The sequence below is a fragment of the Perca flavescens genome, chromosome 3 (genome assembly GCF_004354835.1).
Source record: "Perca flavescens isolate YP-PL-M2 chromosome 3, PFLA_1.0, whole genome shotgun sequence".
NCBI classification, from domain to species: domain Eukaryota; kingdom Metazoa; phylum Chordata; class Actinopteri; order Perciformes; family Percidae; genus Perca; species Perca flavescens.
In genome coordinates this window covers 24,516,668-24,524,665 of record NC_041333.1, presented here as the reverse complement: position 1 = coordinate 24,524,665, position 7,998 = coordinate 24,516,668, and positions in this window count along the sequence as shown.

The window sequence follows — 7,998 nt, the reverse complement described above, 5'->3', positions numbered from 1 at the left end:
CTATATGTCATTGGCCAAAGCTGGTCTGACTATGTAAATTATTTGTGTGAGTCTCCCGACCCATAAAACATACTTCAGATTAGTGCAAATAGGGTTTGATATCAAAATGGATTATGTCCTCTGGCACTGATATTTTAATTTCCTGACATGCCAAATGCGCAGTTTTGGCTCTGTCAGCTCTGACAAAGGGCAGTGAACCTTAGAAGCCGAAGCTTTTGAAGTCCTCTATGTCATCTCTCAGCCACTATTCACACCATTTGGTATGAAAAACCCCAAAGTCACCTGTGTTTTCTTTTAGCCAAGCCCTGATCCTGTGATCTCAGTTACATGCACAAGCATGTCCACATCCAATGTCATCCAGTGTGTCCACATCCAACGTCAATCTGTTTATGGTCGCCAGAAAAGCTGACGGGGGATTAAGAGGGACTGAGGATCTGTCCGAATACTCTTTTTATCCCTCTCTCCTTTTCTCACTGTGTCTCAGTGTATGTCCTCTCTCCATAAGTACCAATCATGTTTTTTTGTCTTTCAGAGGCCTGGTGTAATGACAAAATCTTTTAAATCTGTTTAAGCTTACTCTTAAATGAAATTTCAGTTGAAAGACAGATGTAATCTCAAGTCTTTCTGATTTTAGACCCTGTGTCGGGTACTTTTCGGTATTTGCTAAGAGCAGCAGGAGTCACATTTGACATCATACTAGGGAGGTAATCCAACTATTTTGAAAGTGCTTGTGAATTCTTCCTGGAAATGTACTGAGATATTTTGGTGGAAAACAGCAGGATATCACACATCTGATAAACATCTGCATGTTTAGTATTATCATCGTGAGCATGTTATCATGCTTACCTTAGCATTTACCTCAAAGCACTTCTATGCAGCCTCACAAAGCTACTAGCTTGGCTGCAGACTCTAGATATACAGTACACTACCGATTTATAGTTCATTCTTTATTTTGGATACATGCAGGTACACACTTTTGTCTGCCATAACAGAGGCCATCTAGAAGCCGATGTAAATGTCTTCTCTGAGATAGCCAGTTTGAGCAGCATATAATAAGCTTTAGGTCAAGTTATACAGTAAGTACATTTCAACAATTGAGAATTTCAAGTTTCTCTCTCTCTCGTGCTGTTCTTACCTAAATAGGATCAGCTTTTGGAGGATGCGATCATTTTTGACCCACTTGTGAATGTGTTTCTGATATTAAGTTGCTGACAACTGTGTCAGGCTAAGCTCTTTGTGTTGTAATGACCACAAACCAGATGATCAGTGAAATACTTATCTAAATTTAGATGCCTCTAAGTGCCAAACTGAGTTTACACTAAGATTAGTGTGACCAGAAAGAGGAAACTGTGGCAGAACTGAAAAATGTGCTAACAAACTAGCGAACGAAGATGTCAGTATTTATATTTATATTTCCATCACAAATACAATTTGCTTATCACTTTCTTACTTTAGTATTATATAAGCTATTGGACGTTTTGTATTTCTCCCTTCACTTTCTCGTCCATTCATACAGATGAGTGAAAGGGACAGATAAATGGAACACAAACTGGCATTCCTTTAAAAGGATCTTGCAAAATACTGTTCTTATGTGATGAAATAGATAAGCTGAAGAAATTCTGAGAAACCTATACATCAGTCCATGAGGGTTTCCTGTTTTATCACAACTATTTTAGACTTCTCGAGCATCACCCGAGCCTGAACTGTTACATCATTTAAACATATGCCCAGGATTAAAGAAAACTCTTGTTGCACCATTTATTAGGCTTGAAAGCTCAAAAACAGCTTCTAAATCGACCATTAAGTGAGAGCTGCTAAAGTGAACGTCTACAATTCAAACGTGTGAAAGCTCCAGAACTTTGATGGGGAGTCTCATATGTTGGCTCACTCATCTCGATCTTATATTGAATCTACTGAGTTCCACGCACCAGAGAAGATTCATACCTTTTACTATCCACCTGCATCAAGAGTGAACTTTCAGTGTCTTTAGTTTAGGGGAATATTGAGTACATGAAGGGGAATTCAGCCTGGGAAACACCTATAGTTCTTGCTAGTGTAAATTATATTTGTGCATGAAATACACACACACATAAACTTAAGCAGCCTCTTACCCCTCACTTGCTGTCAGGCAGATGTCTTCTCCATCTTGGCACAGCCTCACAGTGGTGAAGCCCGGCTCCTCCACGGTGAGCTCAGGGGACACAAGAAGGGGTGCAGGAGGAGGTGAGCAGCTCTCACAGCATTCCCCCTCCGCAGAGCCCTCAGCGAGGCTTTTGGCCTCCAGGGCGAAGCCTGGATGGAGGGGTTCCCAAACCTTTAGATATCCCAGGTGTTGAGCAGAGGATCAGGAGGTGGCTGTGTGCCTGGATTCCTTTGTCAGTTAGGACAGAACCTGTCTCACTTGTCCAGGTCTGTGCTGAGTCTGTCTGTTAGCCCAAAGCCTACATGCGTTCCCTTGTCCCCCGTATCCAACTTCCTTCCTCATGTCTCTCTCAATATCCCTCCCTGTCCCACCCCACTGCCAGGCTGCAGGCTTTGGAGAAGAACAGGATTAACGTCTCTTTCGATTACAGAGGCTGGATGGGTGACGTCAGCCAAGCTTGACAGTCCCCTCTGATGAGTTGGCACACTGTGTCGCTAGTGCATCTGTAAAGAAACATAAAAGGCACACAGATGGCACATGGCCCCACTATTGATGGAAGATGAATTGACTGAGGAGGAGCATAATTGCTCCTAAAATGGACAAGGAGAAGTTTTGCACGTATTGATATGAGCTCCTGTTTATCTTCCCCATCCTGTCTGTTTGTACACCATGGCTCTCTCTCTCTCTCTCTCTCTCTCTCTCTCTCTCTCTCTCTCTCTCTCTCTCTCCCTGTGTTTCCAACTTGTGTGCCGTTGCTCCATCAGTGGATTTAGATTTGGGCGATTCATGGAATTAGCCCAGGGATCAAGGGCTCGGGGATGGGGAGGGGATATATATATATATATATATATATATATATATATATATATATACAGGCTCCAACTGTTGCTAAACAGACAGAGCATTACTAGCAGCATTGTGTAATCCTCTCTCTAGGCTAAGTCAGTATGCCATATAAGGATACAATATAAGGGACAAGGAACAACATGAACATTGTACACGTATCCTCCACCACAATACTGCAGAATGCAAATTTGCAGATCAGTGATCTCACAACTGTATGCTTGTTATGACTGAAAACCAACAATACTTGTTTTTGAACACCAGCTTACTTGACAAGAACATTTTGAAACATTTGTTTTTAATATGGAGCTGGGACAACACGTAGAGAGGCAGAGGCACTACAACTGATTATCAGTTTGTTTCTCAATGCTGCTCTTAATCTCCCCTCTGGCTTCGGTTTACTCACTAATTATCTCTGCTAACTACTAATTCTATTTTTTTTTAGCAGTGTAGATTGAAGATTAAAATCAATTTAAAGACATTTCAAAATCCAGTTTAGATATTTAACATAAATCATGGTCAATAGGCCTACTATGAATTTGCTCACATACAAAATCCAGTTATTTGTAATGTAATATTCTGAATACCATCACTAAACTCCACCTTTGCAAACAGGAAGTCTATAATTAGTGCAGACAAGCAATTCTTCTTATTATTTAGTTAACAATAATTTAAAGAATTTGACAAATAAAGACGCTTGATAACTTATCTGTCAGTGCAAAGTGTCTTCTTCACTATTAACCAGTTACTCAATGTTGTACGAAAACCATCACTGGACAGTATTTATATTACATGTATCTTCTGTTGTCATTTCTGCTTCAAAGATTTTGAACTGCATGTGATATTCAGATGTTGTTGTAACATAACTGTTCTACCAATGTCACTTCCTTCCTTTCTTCCTTCCTTCCTTAATGTCATAGCAACCACATCAATATTTTGTTGTTACCTGTTACTTTATGAATGCACTAAACTGCCAGGAAAACACTATGACAAATGTTTGTCAAGCTCTAAATAGTTTTTATTATCACAGCTTATTTAAGGAATCTGAATCTTTGCATAACCTTTGTTGCATCCGTAGGTAACACCGCAAAACCACTTTACTTGTGTCTACCTGGTAGAGTGCGGATTGGGCCGCATTATTCTGTCCAAACCCGGCCCGAGCCCGACAGGCATTAAGATATTTATGTCCGAGCCCGACCCGAGCCCGACACAGTTAAAATCTCGTTTTTTTCTCATACTAATGACATAGGCTACGTTTGTTTGTGTGGCATTCGGAAATGTCAACAGATGAGCGCATCAGCGCATACAACAGTGCACCTACATAATAAGCTTTTTTAAATTTAAAATGTTCAATGCCTTATCGCGCTGTGACAGAGCCCAACCCGAACCCGAACATCATTTCTAAGTATCTGTCCGAACCCGGCCGTCTGGTATAGGCTACCGTCGGGTCCCGACGGGCTCGGTTTGGGTATCCATCCTCTACTAGCCTACCTGCTACTCAGCTGAAAACCCTCTTCTGCTAAGCAGCAATAGGTAAGGGTATCTTTGTTGTATGTAAAAAAATGTTATATTTGCATGCGAATTTGCAATCAAATCTTGTGAAAAAGCTCTGGATATATGTTTTAGACTATGACTTGTGGTAGGCTACTGCAATGAATATGTTTGATCAACTTACATAACTGAAAGTAGCCTATATATATATATATATATATATATATATATATATATATATATATATATATATATATTGGGGGGCTTTTCCGCCTTTAATGGATAGGACAGCTAGAAAGCGAGAGGGGGAAGAGATGCAGGAAATCGTCACAGGTCGGACTCGAACCTTGGACCACTGCGTCGAGGTATAAACCTCTCAGTATATGTGCACCTGCTCTACCAACTGACCAAACCCAGCCACATATATACATTTTCCTTTGTTGTATGTGCAATCTAAAGACAATCCGTTATTTTGCAAATATTTAGAAAGGGAATACAAGAGAGTTTGAGTTGCTGTCTTGAAATGAAAGTCATAATAAAAAATTCATACTGTTTAATTTTTGAAACTAACGTATGTCTTTGTCCATGTTAGGCAGACCTGTTGCCTTCACAGCCAAGCTGAATGCCAATGACAGCTACCCAAAACAACCTGGAGTCCGGAAGTTTGCCACTGTCCTGGTCAACGAAGGAGAAGGCTACAGTCTTGACACAGGCGTCTTCACCTGCCCCTGGATGGCCTCTAGCACTCTATTAGAATTAAGAATTTGCCAACAGAGAATAATGCAATAGAATACAAAAGGTTCAGGGCTAAGGCAAGAAGAGTGATCAAGATTGCAGAAAAAGAGTGCTGGAGGAAATACTGTGGGAATCTAGGGGTAGAGACGTCAGTAACGGAAATATGGCGGGCAGTGATGTCATGTCAGGAATTATTAGGAAAAAGAAAATGGCAATGTTAGAGTGTGGGGGGGGGGGTTGCTACAAGTGATTTGGATAAAGCTAAACTGTGAAAATAAATGTAAAGCTGTTCACAGTGGAGCTAATATTGGTGAGGAAGGTATAAGGAAAATAAATGACATTAGAGACATTAGAGCTTAGCAGATTTAAACTGGAGGTAAATGAAGATAATTCTGATATTTGTAATGCATTTTTCTCACTAGAAGAATTGCACAGAGCAATAAGAAAAGGGAGACCAACAGCTCCAGGAAAGGATGAGTTTGTTCATAATTTGAGTGATCTAGTGTTGGAAGAAATTATGTCTTTGATAAATTACATATGGCAAGAGGGAACTCTTCCTCCTGGAGGCAAGCAGTGGTGGTCCCAATATTAAAACCATGGAAAGACGCATCAAAGGCAGGATCTTATTGGCCTATTGCGCTTACATCAGTGCTATGTAAAATAATGGAAAGAATGGTCACAGGCAGATTAATGTATAAATTAGAGAAGGATAGATGGTTTACACCTGTACAAAATGGCTTCCGTAGAGGGAGAAGTACCATGGATGCTGGGCGTTCCCTTGACAGTGATATTAAGAAAGTAAATAAAGAAGCCCTAGTGGCGGTGTTTCTTGACATTGAAAAGGCCTATGACATGTTATGGAAAGAGACGCTAGTTATAAAGCTCTATGAGGCTGGAATAAGAGGGTGGATGCCTAATTGGATACAAGATTTTTTGAAGAACAGGATTATTCAAGTCAGGGTTGCAAATTCTTTTTTCTGATGACAGGGTGGATAATAGAATGCCCCAGGGAAGTGTGATTAGTCCAATTCTATTCAATGTTATGATACATTATATTTTTCAGGATATTGGGACCAGTTTCGGACTTTCCCTGTTTGCGGATGACGGGACCATCTGGAAAAGGGGCAGAAATATCAAACAAACAATTGAGCGAATGCAGGTAGCCCTAAACAAGGTAACTAGCTGGGGTGAAAAGTGGGGATTTAAAATCTCAGTGGATACATCAAAATATGTAATATTTGGTAACAAGAAAAGTGAATGTAATGGTTTATGTATAGACAAACAATTGAAAGGGTTAAGGATTTCACATTCTTGGGAGTGTACATTGATGGGAGGCTAACATGGGGAAAACAGATCAAAAATGTTGTTAATAAGTGTGAGAAAGTGATACATATAATGTGTTCCCTCTCAGGTAGTACATGGGGTGCTGACAGGGATTCACTACTAATGATATACAGAGCAATGATAAGGTCAAGAATAGACTATGGCTGTATATGTTATGGAACAGCAGCTGAATCACACTTAAAAAAAACTGGATGTAATACAGGCCAAGGCTCTGAGGTTATGTTGTGGGGCCCTTCGTACAACCCCCGTCCCAGCTTTACTGGTTGAGATGGGGGAGATGCCATTGTCAATTCAACGAAAGAAACTGGCAATGCAGTATGTTGTTAAAGTGCCCATATTATGAAAAAAATCTTTTCTGGAATTTGGGGTGTTATTTTGTGTCTCTGGTGCTTCCACACACATACATCCATGCTGTTTTGAGTGAGATACGGGTTTCTGAATGTATACTGCCTTCAGTCTGTGAGCTGGTCAAAATCGGCAGGGCCGTCTATGTCATCGGCCAAAACATTTGGTGTGTGCTAACGAGGGGTAGAGTAGCCAAAAATTGTACTCAAGTAAAAGTACTGTTACTTCAGAATAATAATTAATTAATAATGAATTAAAAAATATCTTAAATTAAAATAATCCAGGTAAATTCAAGTACTTAAAAAATAAAATAATAATAAATAAAAAATAAATAAGCACAAGTAACACAAATTTCCAAACCTTTATACTTTTTTACCAGGCTCTGCAGGCAGAACTAAAACAAGGCAGCCCATAAACTCTCATAAACTGTGTGTGTGTGTGTGTGTGTGTGTGTGTGTGTGTGTGTGTGTGTGTGTGTGTGTGTGTGTGTGTGTGTGTGTGTGTGTGTGTGTGTGAGTGTGTGAGTGTGTGTGTGTGCAGCGAAGGCAGGAGTATCACTGGAAGAGGAGGACTTGCGCTTTCTGTGGGTCTCTAGTAAGTCTGTTTACTTAGACAGTTTGTTGGGGTGAACCCTCTGTGGATAAAAAAAAAATCTGTGAGGCTACAGGGAGATCAAGACATTAAAAGAGACTTATCACATCAAATTTGGATGGATATATATATATATATAAGAAATGTTTAAAACATATGTAACCTAAAAGACAAACATTTGCCTATCCACAGCACAAAAAAATGTTTCCTCAAGTTAGATGTTGAGTTTCTGAATGCTGAAATGTCCGTTTGTTTTGGTAGACACCGAAGACACCGCATAATGTAGCTGCTGTTTCGCACTTTTACTAAGGTAAACATGCTTTCAATATGAGGCCAGGGGTGTTCCTCCTCGTCTGTGTCTGCATTGCCGACGGTTGATTCTGACATTTTTGTTTTGCTACGACTGTAAAGCTAACCCGTCCCGCTGCTGAGATTGAGTATGGTCACGTGACGAGACTGCACAACTACGTTTGATTAGTGAAACACAGTCACATGGTAGAGCCTTT